This window comes from Microtus ochrogaster, chromosome 6, assembly GCF_000317375.1.
Source record: "Microtus ochrogaster isolate Prairie Vole_2 chromosome 6, MicOch1.0, whole genome shotgun sequence".
NCBI lineage: Eukaryota > Metazoa > Chordata > Mammalia > Rodentia > Cricetidae > Microtus > Microtus ochrogaster.
The window spans coordinates 58,336,666-58,349,983 of NC_022013.1; the positions used below are offsets into that span (position 1 = coordinate 58,336,666).

Consider the following 13,318-nt stretch of genomic DNA (forward strand, 5'->3'; position numbering starts at 1 on the left):
TTTTGTTTCTTCGAGACAGGGTTTCTCTGTAGCTTTGGAGCCTGTCCTGGAACTAGCTCTTGTAGACCAGACTGGTCTTGAACTCACAGAGATCTACTTGCCTTTGCCTCCTGAGTGCTGGGATTAAAGGTGTGCGTTACCACTGCCCGGCACATATCTTTTTTAGGGTACTAGGAGGTACTAACATGTATGACTCTGCTCTAGAAACCAGGAATAATTGTGCTAGCAGGAAATATGACTTACAGTGTGTTTAACCATCTCTGCCTCTTCCAAAAAAAATTGATGATATTAGAAAGAATTCCCATCTCACATTTTCCCTTTGTAACTACTAGTATAGTTTGCCTCCTATTCCTCTTGTCTTCTGTTAAACCTTTAGACCAAAGACAGTAGCAGATAAAAGATGAAGGAAATTTGAGGGAATAAAATTTCATTTTTTTATAGAGAGTCATAAAATAAAGTTAATGCTTTTAAAAAAAGGGTAAAGTCTTTAAAGAGACAGAGTAAAGTAATAGAGTAAAAATCAGCCACGTAAAAATGAAAAATTCACAGAGTCTGGATTCTGTATATTATTGTGTTTTGTTTAAATTTTTTGACTGTCAAGGAGCTAAGTACAGAGAGACTTTTCATTGTATGTCAAATCTACCATGTATATTACAAAGGTATCTTGACTTCAGAAGTTGGGTCTAAGGATATGATGCTTTGAAAAAGAGGTTCTTCTTTTGTTTTCACAAAAGGTGAGACCCTGTGGATTGCTTCTAGACCGATATGGTATGATAGACCACGCCCCCATGAAAGGTCATCTAAACACCCTCAAAAAATTACTTCACCCAACTGCTGACTGAGATGAACCTAGCCCACAGGATACACCACAAAAGACTGATTAACAGTGCCCCCATACAGTACAAGGCAGTTTAGAGACAAAAAACTTCTCTCATATTCCCAAATACTGTTTTTAAATGTTCTTTTACATTTAAAGGGGGATATGATATAGATATGAATAATCTGCATTGGTATGATCTTGCTTTATTGATACAAATTTAGGTCATTCTTTTTTTTTTTTTTTTGGTTTTTCGAGACAGGGTTTCTCTGTGGCTTTGGAGCCTGTCCTGGCACTAGCTCTGTAGACCAGGCTGGTCTCGAACTCACAGAGATCCACCTGCCTCTGCCTCCCTAGTGCTGGGATTAAAGGCGTGCGCCACCACCGCCCGGCTAGGTCATTCTTGTTATATGTATATTTCTGCTCTTGATTAAGGTATTATGATTGTGTAGTTCATTAAAAAATGTAATGTATAATTAGAAAATATAGGTTGTTAATGGATAATCATTGATAATAGTCAAGCAGGTAGTTAAGTTAGTTAGATTTTCTATATTTATAGAGATGTATTTGTTAGATAGGCATTCTTCGTATCTTTCAGGACTACAAAATATGGAATTTAAAATGTTTTAATAACTTAGGGCTTTTCATGACAATGAGACATGTCTGCTCCTGGCAGCATCAAGCTACTTCTTGAGGAAGATGGGCATCGAAGAGGCTCCTTATGGAGTTGGTTAGCCATTTGGGCAAGAAACTGTTCTTGCCTGGACTGTTGCATAAACTGGACATAAAAAAACCCACAGAGAGAGGACTGCTGAACTTGCCTAAAAGTGAGATGGTCCTTCAGTCTTCCTGCTTCACAAAAGAGTCTGCGAGACATTCTGCAGGACACAGAAGAAAGTGATTGAACTGTCTTTGAAATTTCCAGCTTCATGGAAAAGTCTCCTGGTATGGGCCTGTAGGCTAAAGATGGATGCCCCAACAGTACAGAGGAACTTTGGGTGACTGTCCAGGCAGCGAGATGTCTCTGTCAATTCTAGAGTTTTGGAAGTTGCTTACAAACTCTCAAAATTACTTCCTGTTTACTTAGGTAATATTATATCCTTCTGGAGTCTTTGATGGAGTTAAAGAATAAATAAATAGTTATAGTTTTCCTTAGTTATGATAAAAGATAAAGTAGATATAAATATTGTTACTGTAATTCTTGCCTGATACCTTTTTGTTATATATAATTTTACTATGTTAAAGTTAAAGCCTTCCTTTCTATTTTAAACAGAAAAGGGAAAATGGTGTAGGAGGTCCTTCTGTTTATGTGTTGCTCTCATTGGTTAATCAATAAAGAAACTGCTTGGCCTGGTAGGGCAGAACTTAGGTAGGCGGAGAAGACAGAACTGAATTCTGGAAGGAAGGAAGCAGAGTCAGAGAGCCGCTATGGAGCAGCCAGATCAGACTATTGATTCTTTCCCGGTAAGCCACGACCTCGTAGTGATATACAGATTAGTAGAAATGGGCTAAATCAAGATGTGAGAGTTAGCCAATAAGAGGCTAGAGATAATGGGCCAGGCAGTGATTTAATTAATATAATTTCTGTGTGGTTATTTCAGGTTGTAAGCTAGCTGGGCAGGTGGGATGAACAAAGGACCCACTTCCTGCAACAGTTTTTGACTAGAACATGCTGATTATTTACAGTTTATAGTTTTAGCATATCAGAAACCACCCATGTCATGTCAGCATTTTATTCCTTCAATATTTTTCTACATTTATATTATATTAGGACCTTTTTCTTTAAGATAGTTGTTTTAAATATAATATATTTTGATCACATTCTCCCCCATCCCACACATTCTTTTTAGATATCTTAGTGATTACATTTCATATTTCTTTTCAGAGTCCTTTTTTGTTGTACTAGATTTTTTTTTTGAGAGTGTCTTACTTTGTAGCTGTCATATAACTTTTCCTGGGGTGAATTGAATAATAGGGTACCAACAACAGACCATAAAAATGTTGCATGGTGAAGAGTTTATTGGGAATATTTACAGGACTGCAGTTGATTCAAAGGCAGCTGCATCACAAAAAGTCCCCCCCCCCCAGCATGAGTGCTGACTCAGGAAAGCTGCATCCCTGGGGCTTTCTGTGCACCGTGGACTCGGCTTGACAACTCATCCTCTCTTTTCCCCAGCAATTGCTGTTGCTTGTATAACCTTGAGGAGGAGTCTTATGAATCTTGTAAGTTTTAGCTATTTCCTGAGAGTTTGAATTGTCTGATTCCTGATCCTGAATCTTATACCTTCTTCCTTTTTTTTTTTCTTCTTGAGACAGAGTCTCACCACATTGGGCTGACTGCCCAGGAACTCACTACATAGGCCAAACTGGCCTCGTACTCAACAGAGTTTGAGTTTTCTGACTTCTATTTCCTAAGTGCTGGGATTAAAGGCATGTACCTACCACTAGTTCTTGATTTTTAAGAGCTCCTTCCATGATGCAGTGTTTCAGTTTAAAGGAAATTGCTGCATAGTAGTACCCAGGGGTGGCCCATAGTTCCCTAGCCCAAATTTACCTGGAACTTGGGACCATTCTCTGTTATCAGCCTTTTAAGTGCTTTTTATTTTCAAAGGCATTAACTAGTCTTTTTGAGGATCGTCCTATGAAATTAAGTATTATCCCCCCTTCTATCAGCAATTCACCAGGAACATCAATTTTCTTCCAGGTTGATAAAGGTGCTGGAAAATGGTATTAGCAATAATTTTCGCAAATCCTTTTTAAGAATTTCTCTTTAGGCATACAAGTATGTTCTTTCTAATCTTACAGCAAACCTGTTTCTTACACTCACATGGCTAAGCTGAAATGGAATTGAAACTGAGGATAACTTCTCAAGTCAGGTTACTGCTCACAGACATGGAATGAACATTTTTAATATTATTATAATATTATAAGAGAAATCCTATATTTCTCAAGTTAGTTTGGTTGTAGACATCATTATTTTTCAAAACTTATTCAGAGATCATCAACTCTGAGTGGATCCCAGGAATGCTGCCTGAGTCAATCTGCACTAGCGATTGTAGTCTTCTAAATAACAGTGTTTGGGAGGGAGAACTTGGTTTTTTTAGTTAGCATTCAAAGTAATGAGTTTCACCATGGCATCTTCATACATTTCTGTCAGTCTTTCAAACTAGCTTTCCTAACAGCTTTTCCGTTGGTAGTGGTTTTTTTTTAATATTTATTTATTATGTATACAATATTCTGTCTGTATGCCTGAAGGCCAGAAGAGGGTGCCAGACCTCTTTACAGATGGTTGTGAGCCACCATGTGGTTGCTGGGAATTGAACTCAGGACCTTTGGAAGAGCAGACAATGCTCTTAACCACTGAGCCATCTCTCCAGCCCGTTGGTAGTGTTTTTAAAGGCTATAGTTACTTGTTAGCTTTTCTAGTTGAACCCATCTTCTAGTCTTGTTCACAAGGAACTTCCTAGTAAGTTGTTTTTGCCTCTTTGTTTTTTGAGACAGGATGTATTCCAGGCAGGCCTGGAACTTCCTGTGTTTTCGTGGATGACCTTGAGCTGCTGATCCTCGTGCACACGCTACAGCTACAGCTCGCTACAGCACAGCTGAAGTTGCAGGTAAGTGCTACCACGCCCACTTTGTGTGGTCTTGGAGGCTGAACTCAGAGATCTGTGCATGCTATGCAAGTGTTCTGAGCTACATCTGAAGTCCTTGCTTTTTTTTTTTTTATTTTTGAGACAAGATTTGGTATTTAGTCTGGGCTAACTCAAATTCCCATTTGCCATCATATGTCAAATGCGCGGATTACAGGTATGTACTACATCTAGCACTTACCAGAATTTTAATACTAAAACAAAAAGGGTTTATTTATTTTTATTTTATGCACATGAGTGTTTGCCTGTCTGCATGTGTGTGCATGTACTGTGTGTGTGTATCTGTAGAGGTTAGAGGATGACATCGACTCCTGTGGAACTGGAGTTACACCATGTGGGTGCAGGGAAGGTGCTGGAAGGGTTTGGGAACCAGACCTGGGTTCTGTACAAGATTAGTAAGTGCTTTTAACTGCTGATCCATCTCTTCTAAAACAATTTTTAATCCAAATTGGTGTTTTACTCTGCCCTCTCTGTTCTAAGATTATGTCAATCATAAACTCTCAGTGTTTAGAGATCCTTGAGAAGATCTAGTTCATCATTTTCCTTTAATTTTTTTTGCAGGTTAATAAAATGACAGCTGGGCTGGAAAGAGATGTCTCAGCCATTAAAGGTTAAGCTCACAATCAAAAATATAAGAAACTGACAGCCATTTAGTAATTTGTATTTGAGTTTGAACCTTGGTTATACCTTTTTATTAGCTCTGTAATCTTAGAAGAATTACTTCATTTTTCTTTCTTTTTTTCCCCCTGAGACAGGGTTTTTCTGTGTAGCTCCTGGCTGTCCTGGATCTTGCTTTGTAGACCAGACTGACTTCAAACTCATAGCGATCTGGCTGCCTCTACCTCCCAAGTGCTAGGATGCTATTTCATTCTTTAAACATTTCTTCATCTAAAATAGTATCTTGAAGAGTAGCTATATGAATCAAATAAGAGGGCCAGCAAAATGGCTTAGCAAGGAAATTCTTACCAGTAAGCTTGGAACCTGATTCGCTCCCAAAGGTTGTGCCCTCTCCTCCGCATGGGTATTGTAGCGCATATGTACACAGCAAATTCACAGAATGTAATACAGTTGTTGTCAGCAGGCCAGAAAGATGGATCAGTGGGCAAAGGTGACTACCACCAAGCCTAACAGCCTGAGTGTGACCCCTGGGGCGGCAGCCTGGAAGAGAACTGGCTCCTGCATTCTGTCCTCTGGCTGTCGTCTGTGTGCTTAAGATTGTCCCCATCACCCAGAACAGTAAGGACATACATGTAGTTTAGAAAAAGTTGAACAAGAAGCAGCAGAGAGGATGTTGGAATTTGGGGGTTGGTTTAAAAGACTTTTAAGCCAGTTATGTTAGCATAAGCCTTTAATCCCAGTATTTAGGAGAAAGGTCTCCCTGCATTCAAGGCTAACTTAGTTTCACATGCTGAGTTTTAGGCTAACCAAGATTACATAGAAAGACCCTATCTCAAAAAGAAAAAAAAATTTTATTAGATTTTTTTAAAAAAAAATAACAATTCAAATTCCCACTCCCTCCCCTCCTCCCATTCCCTCCACACACCCTCCCACCCAACCCCCTCTAATCCTCAGAGATGGTAAGGCACTTTGCTTTGTGGAAGGTCCAAGGCCCTCCCTACTACATCTAAGCTGAGCAAAGTATACAAAGAAAAGTGTTTTTAATGGAAAAAAAAGACTTAACTAAGAAAATTCATGATTTGTCAAGCATGTTGAAGTTTCTCAGTCTTAATTATCCTCCCCCTTTTCCCTAATGAGACATTCTCGATTTTATAATGTGAATGAATTATGAAATGGATGGAAAGGAGGGGCTGTCCTAAGTAGTTTTAGGTGTGAACTTTCTTAGTTTTATGCTGGCATCAGCTACACTTTCATAAAGTGATGTCATGACAACTGCAGGTTGTATGGGAGTTAAAGCCACTTTGCTTCCAGCTTTCCAGCTGACGTAAGAAGCACAACCTAGACTTGCCTGGGTAAACACCGTCCTATTATTAGCTCACCTATTATTAATGCTGAACGAGCTCTGATGCTGACTTCTGTCCTTTCTGAAACTCTACTGCTACTGTTTAAATCACCCTACAGAACACGGGAAGCATCTTTCCTAACGTGGTCTTAGCCATTAGTATGTTCAAAGTCATGCTTATAAGGTAATACTTCTTTGGTGTTTGTGTTCTTATGGGTAATACTTTCCAAATGTAACCTGAGCATGGACAGTCGTTTAAAACAAAGTGATTATGGTAAAAATCCATAGGAAAGCTTAAGTTTCACAACATATTACACCCTTAGCTGAAAAAGTATAGTCACTGGACATTGTGGTGTAGACCTGCAACCCCTGCGTCTGAGAAACTGAGACAGGAAGATCTTGAGGTTGAGGCCAGCCTGGGCTACATGTGGAGTTGGAGTCAGAAGTCTAGGCCACGAAGAAAAACCTTGTCTCTATATAAATATATATAATATATAGTATATATTATGTGTGTGTATATATATTGTGTGTATATATATATTGTGTGTATATATATATATATATATATATATATTTTTTTCCCAGCTAGCAAAGAGGCCCAGGCAAGAGGATTGCTAAGTTTTATTTTATTTTTATTTTTTTGACACAAGGTTTTTCTTTGTAGCCCTGGCTGTCTTGGCACTCACTCTGTGGACCAGGTTCGCCTCAATTTTACAGAGATCCACTGCCTCTGCCTCTGTTGTTGTTGTGGCTGTAGACAAATTATTTAAGCTATCTGTAAAGTGTTGTGAGACTGTGGGTTGGAGAAATGTCCCGATGGCAAGAACACTTGTGCTTGGTTCCCCAGTACCCATGTACAAAGTTAGGCATGGCTGTGTTGTGTATGCCTGTAACCCCAGCATGGTGGTTTTGTTTTATAGCCAAGGCTGGCATTGAACTCATAGTGAGCCTCCTGGGATTTTAATGGGGAGTACATTTATCAATTTTAGTCATATAATCATATCTTCATTTTAACAAATACTTATATAATTTATGAATTTACATAAAACAAAATCAGAGAAATAAAATAAATAGGTTTCAATGAAAGTATAAGCTTTAGAGCAGAAAGGGTAATTAGCAAATAATACGTAATGGGTGTGAGCATGGCGGCACGTGTGTGTAATTTCAGCGTTTGGAGGCTGGGATAGGAGTATTACTGGCCTCCATGACATGATGGGCACTAGGTCAGCTAGCAAGGACTGCACAGGAGGAACCTATCTCAAACAAAACAACCCTACCTCTGCAAACAAAACAAAAACAAAAGAAGGAGGTTCTTAGGGTTGACCCAGGCCAACCTGGGCTTCATAAGACCCAGTTTCAAAACAAAAAGACTCAAGAGATTCAGTTGGTTTCTTAGAGCAGTGATTCTCACCTCTGGGTTGTGACCCCTTTGTGTGGGGGTCAAGGCAGCCTTTTCACAGGGGTCACATAGTGGATATCCTGCATAGCAGATATTTACAATAAGATTCATTACAGTTCTGAATCAACAACAAAAATAATTTTATAGTTGGGGTCACCACAGCATGAGGAACTGTATTTAAGGGTTGCAGCATTAGGAAGGTTGAGAACCACTGCCTCAGAGTAATATAAATTAAAAAAATTTAAAGGTGCCGGGCGGTGGTGGTGCACGCCTTTAATCCCAGCACTTGGGAGGCAGAGGCAGGCGGATCTCTGTGAGTTCGAGACCAGCCTGGTCTACAAGACCTAGTTCCAGGACAGGCTCCAAAACCACAGAGAAACCCTGTCTCGAAAAAACCAAAAAAAAAAAAAATTTAAAGGTCTCAGTATTTAGTCCGGGCTAGCCCCAAATTTATGATTCTTTTGCTTCAGCCTCTGGGTTGCTGAGATTATAGGTGTGTACTACCACACCTACCTAAGGAATTCCTTTTTAGGTGAGCTTTTCTAAGATTTTCTTTTCTTTCTCTCTCATATTTAAACTGGGGTTGAATGTGGTACACATGTTGGGCAGGCTCTCCACCATTTTCTTAAAATTTTTAAATACATAGGTCTGTATCATTGTGAATGATGATAGGTTATTTACTAAATTGTGTAATTTTAAATTGTAATCGTTATCCATCCCCCCTCCCCCTGCCCAGGATTTCTCTGTGTAGCTCTGATAGCTCTGACTGTCTTGGAACTTGTTCTGTCAACCAACCATACTAGCCTCAAAGTCAGAGATCCTTCTGCCTCTGCCTCCTGAGGGCTGGGATTAAAGGTGTGCATCACCACTGCCTGGCAAGTTTTGCAGTTACTTTTATGCCTAAAATAATTTGTGTTGTCATTGAATGACTTTGTCACTTAGCTTTGTCTACTTAGATAAAGTCAAAATATGGATTGTTGGCTTTGAGTAAGAGAAATACTGGATTTTACTCTGGATTTTTGTTTACGTATTGAGTTGTAATAGTTCAGGAGGAGTTTTTTTAATGTTTAAAAATATTTTATTGTGTGTGTCTGTGCATGTGTCAGAGGGCAGCTTTCAGAACCCTGTTCTCTGCCGTGTGAGTTCTAGGGGTTACTTGCAGATCATTTTAGCAACCCTTTACATGCTGTTGTGGGGCGGAGAGTCAGTTTTGGCTGTAGTTGAGTTTGAAATTGGTAATCTTCTGTATTATTTGGAATTGTGCATAAATGCAGATGAAGAACTGACTCAGATAAAATATAGATTATTGCTGTTTTTATTTGACACATTGATAAAGGAAAAGAACTCAGGAAGATTTTGAAGTTAGGTTTTAATTATAAAATCTGAACAGAGTGATTTATACATACTTAGAAATAGCAAGTGTTGCCACTAAAATATGATTTCTACAGGGATCGCCTGTATACACTCTGCAGTTCTTGGTGTTCCAGTTCTGTTCTTGCTGCTGAGATTAAGGAAGATGTTCTTTCATGTGGAAATGGTCATGCATTTTTCTAAGAAATAGCTTTGTTCTAATAGAACTCTGAATTCTCATTCATTATTCATTAAACAATCACTTTAAGCTCTTCATAGAAGGCAAGTACTGTACTGCTTATTGTGTTTAAAACAATACAAAGATATATGCATCATATATTTATGATACAATTTGTAATCTTTTTTGTTTGTTTATTTTTTGAGACAGGATTTCTTTGTGTAGCCTTGGCTGGCTGTAACTCTCTCTGTGGAGCAGGCTGGCCTGGAACTCACAGAGATCTACTTGCCTTTGCTTCCTGAGTGCTAGGATTAAAGGTGTGGGCGGCCACCACCCGGCTACAATTGTAATCTTAAATTTGTGCACTTTTTTTCCTTCTGTAAGGAGCACAAACTATGTAACTGAAAGTCATCTAAAAGATTATGTTTGTTCCTTTAGTTTCCAGAGGTTTAGTGGGTTCTTTATAGGCTAAATTGGTCTTTGTTTATTGCCATGGCCTTATCTTTATCCCATCATTTCAAAAGATATTTCTCAGATTTTGTAGTGAACTGTAAATCTCCTTGGAGAACACAATCTATGTATAAATTGGAGACTTTACCTAGCCTGGAATGGTACAGTGCTTGCTTCAGCATTACTGAGTTAATGTATAGTTGGTACAAAGTTTCCCTTTTTAATTATTAACTTGTTTAGTGAGAGTGAATGCTTGTGGTAATTGAAAAGTATTAGATAAAACGTGAGGTCTATAGACACACCATTCTTCAGTGTGATATATAACTTGCATTAATTGTTTTTAATCTTAGATCTGGAACATTAGACTGCCACTCTCCTCTTTTGTGTGTGTGTGTGCGTGTGTGTGTGTGTGTGTTTATGATTTATTTGTTTTTTTTTCTAGACAGGGTTTTTCTGTGTAGCTCTGACTGTCCTGAAACTTGCCCTGTAGACCACACTGGCCTCAAACTCATGAGATCTGCCTGCCTCTGCCTCCTGAGTGCTGGCATTAATGGCGTGCATCACCACTCCCCGGCTATATTTTTTTTTCTTTGCTTTTTAGAGACACTGTCTCATGTAGCCAGCCTGTGCTCAAACTTGGCATATAATCAAGGATGACCTTGTCTTTCTATTCCTCCTGCTTCCCAAGGGCTGGTGTTACAGATATGTGCCACCATGCCTTAGATACTTTTTCCCTCAACAGGATTTCTCTGTGTAACAGCCCTGTAATTCACTGTGTAAACCAGGCTGGTCCTGAACTCACAAAGATCCGTCTGCCTCTGCCTCTCAAGTTCTGGGATTAAAGGTGTGTGCCACCATGCCTTTTTCAAGTTCTTTTTTTTAAAGGAGGCACACATGAAAAGAATAGAGGCTTTAGGCTTTTAATCTTTGAGTATACTAAATAAGTGTTACTGTGATAAATGAATATTTTAATATCAAAAGTATTATAATTATTTAAAAATACAATGTTATTAACTATTAATATTTATATTCAACATTGTAGTAAGTACTTTATGTACGTTAACTTATAAAAGTGATCCTTAGATTTTACTTAATCTATTTTTATTTTTTGTGCATAAGTGTTTTACCTGCAGTATGTATGTGTACCATGTGTGTTCAGTGCCCCTAAGGGCCAGAAGAGAGTGGTAGATCCCCTGGAACTGGAGTTTACTCTCTGTCGTGAGCCACCATATGGGTGCTGGAAGCTGGGCCCAGGTCCTCTTCAAGATCAACAAGTGCTTTTACCTGCCAAGCCATCTCTCTGGCCCCACTGTCTTGTTCAGGCTTGGTAAAAGTTGCACAAAAGGAGGGCTACTATTATACCAACTTTACAGAATGGCGGGGTCAAAGCACTGAAACTCAAGGTTTCTGCTGTTGGCATCATTTACTTGACAAATTTTGACTTCATGAAAATAGAGTCATGTCTTTCTCTCCTTTCCTCTTCAAACTTTCTATCTTGCAGGGCAGTTTTGTTAGGTATGGTTTCCAGAGTTCAGGTTTATTTCTCAAGTTGTGTTTTATGGCTTTATGACTTTGGGAAAGCCTTAGGTACTATTTTCCACCCTTTTTATCATAGCTGTGTGGTTTAATGAGTCAAGTTGCTTGTCAGGGATTGTTAAAAAGTAATTCTCAATCTCTTATCACTTAGTTCACTGAACCCAAGAAACTTTGTATCAATTGTCTCTATTATCTATTTATTCATTTTGTTTTGTTTTAAAGACATGGTCTGTCTATGTATAACTCAGGCTAGCCTTGAACTCACTAGGTAGCCAGCACAGACCTCAAACTGGCTTTGAATGTCCTTCTGTAAGAGGAAGAGGGGCCCACTTGTTTGTCCTGGCCATCCGGCTAGCTTAGCTTGAAATAACTACACAGAAACTGTATTAATTAAAACACTGCTTGGCCATTAGCTCTAACTTCTTATTGGCTAACTCTTACATATTAGTTTAACCCATCTCCATTAATCTGTGTATCACCACGTGGCAGTGGCTTACCGGAGATTCTAAATGGTGTCCATCTTAGGCGGAGGATCCATGGCTTCTCCCTGACTCTGCTTCTTTTCTCTCAGCATTCAGTTCTGTTTTCCACACCTACCTAAGTTCTGCCCAATAGGCCTTTTGATAAAAAGGCCAAGGCAGTTTTCTTCATTAACCAGTGAAAGCAACACATAAACAAAAGGATCTCCTACACCAGCCTTCTATTTGCTGGAATTACAGGTGTAAGTCTCCATGCCTAGTTTGTTATGTTTCTCTTAAAAGTCTAATTAACTTTTGTTTTAGCTTCTTATTTAATTAGAGGGAAATATTTTAAGATTGTATCTTTGAAATCCTGAGTTATTATTGTATCTTTTCGTTAACATTAGAATCCTTCCTTTTTACTTAGTTCTGTTGTCCTTCTTCAGCCATCTTTATTAAAACCAAATATTAAAAATATCAATTTTTGTCACCTAATTCTTATAGTGTTTTGTTTTGTTTCCAGAAACCACTAGGATCATTTAAAAAATGATAGGTGATAATAATAGGCAGAGTTTCTTTGGGTCTCAGCAGCCATAATCATTCAGAGACTTGTTATTAATTATAAATGCTTGGCTGATAGCTCAGGCTGGTTACTAGCTAACTCTTACTTTTAAATTAACCCATAGTTCTTATCTTCCCTCTGCCATGTGGAGGTACCTTCTTTCATCTTGCTTCTCTGCGCCTGCTCGCGTACTCTCGAGACTCCACTTCCTTCTACTCAGCGTCCTCTATGTCTTGCTGTCCTGCCTAGCTACTGGCCAGTCCGCTCTTTTATTAAACCAATCAGAAGGAACCTTGGCAAAGACACATCTTCACAGTGTACAGAAAGATTATTCTATAACATAATTGGCAATCATCGAGTGATATCCTCCTCCATTTTCACTGAGAGCCATTACTAGTCCTGTCATCATGAAGAGTGTACAGTTTCTGCTCAGAATGGGTGTTGATAAGAAGAGATGAGGAAGTAGTAAATGCCTTGGCTGGAGAAGCAGATGTGATGAAATGTGTCTTTGCTGCAGAAGGAAAGTGACAAGTGTCACATAGGCTCTGGTCTCCCAGAAAATATTTTCTTCTTTTATTTAATTGCCTCCAAATCTAAAATAATCTGTAATCTGTAAGTAATCATATTAGCTCAAAACCAGTTTTTTGGATCTTAGGATGTAGTGACTGGTGAGAAAAATACAATTTCTCTCCCATGGACCCTAACCTTTAGTGGAGGACACAGGAAAACAGCAGAGTCTCACATGAAAATCAAGGGCTGGAGAAGGAGGTCAGAAGTAAATAGGTGTGGGAGTGAAGGGTCCCTGGATGTTGGTTAGACCTTTTAGATGGAGTTAGACCGTCATGTGCTGTCGCAGTGAGCCATATATACTCTGAGGAAGCATTCTGCTGCCTTCTTAGATGGACAAAATTCTATTGTCCACTCTGGCTCAGGCTGGCCTGCAGCTCTGGAGTTTACT

At 38.9% G+C, this 13,318-nt stretch overlaps 1 protein-coding gene across 1 annotated transcript in view; it reads left to right on the forward strand.

Moving 5' to 3' along the window:
* The window catches only part of Shld2 (shieldin complex subunit 2), an 88,477-nt gene that overhangs the window by 16,602 nt on the left and 58,557 nt on the right, over positions 1 to 13,318 (forward strand). Inside the window, exon 4 of the mRNA XM_005348615.3 lies at positions 4,315 to 4,431. The gene's annotated coding sequence lies outside the window, so the exon portion shown is untranslated. The remainder of the gene's footprint in view (positions 1 to 4,314; positions 4,432 to 13,318) is intronic.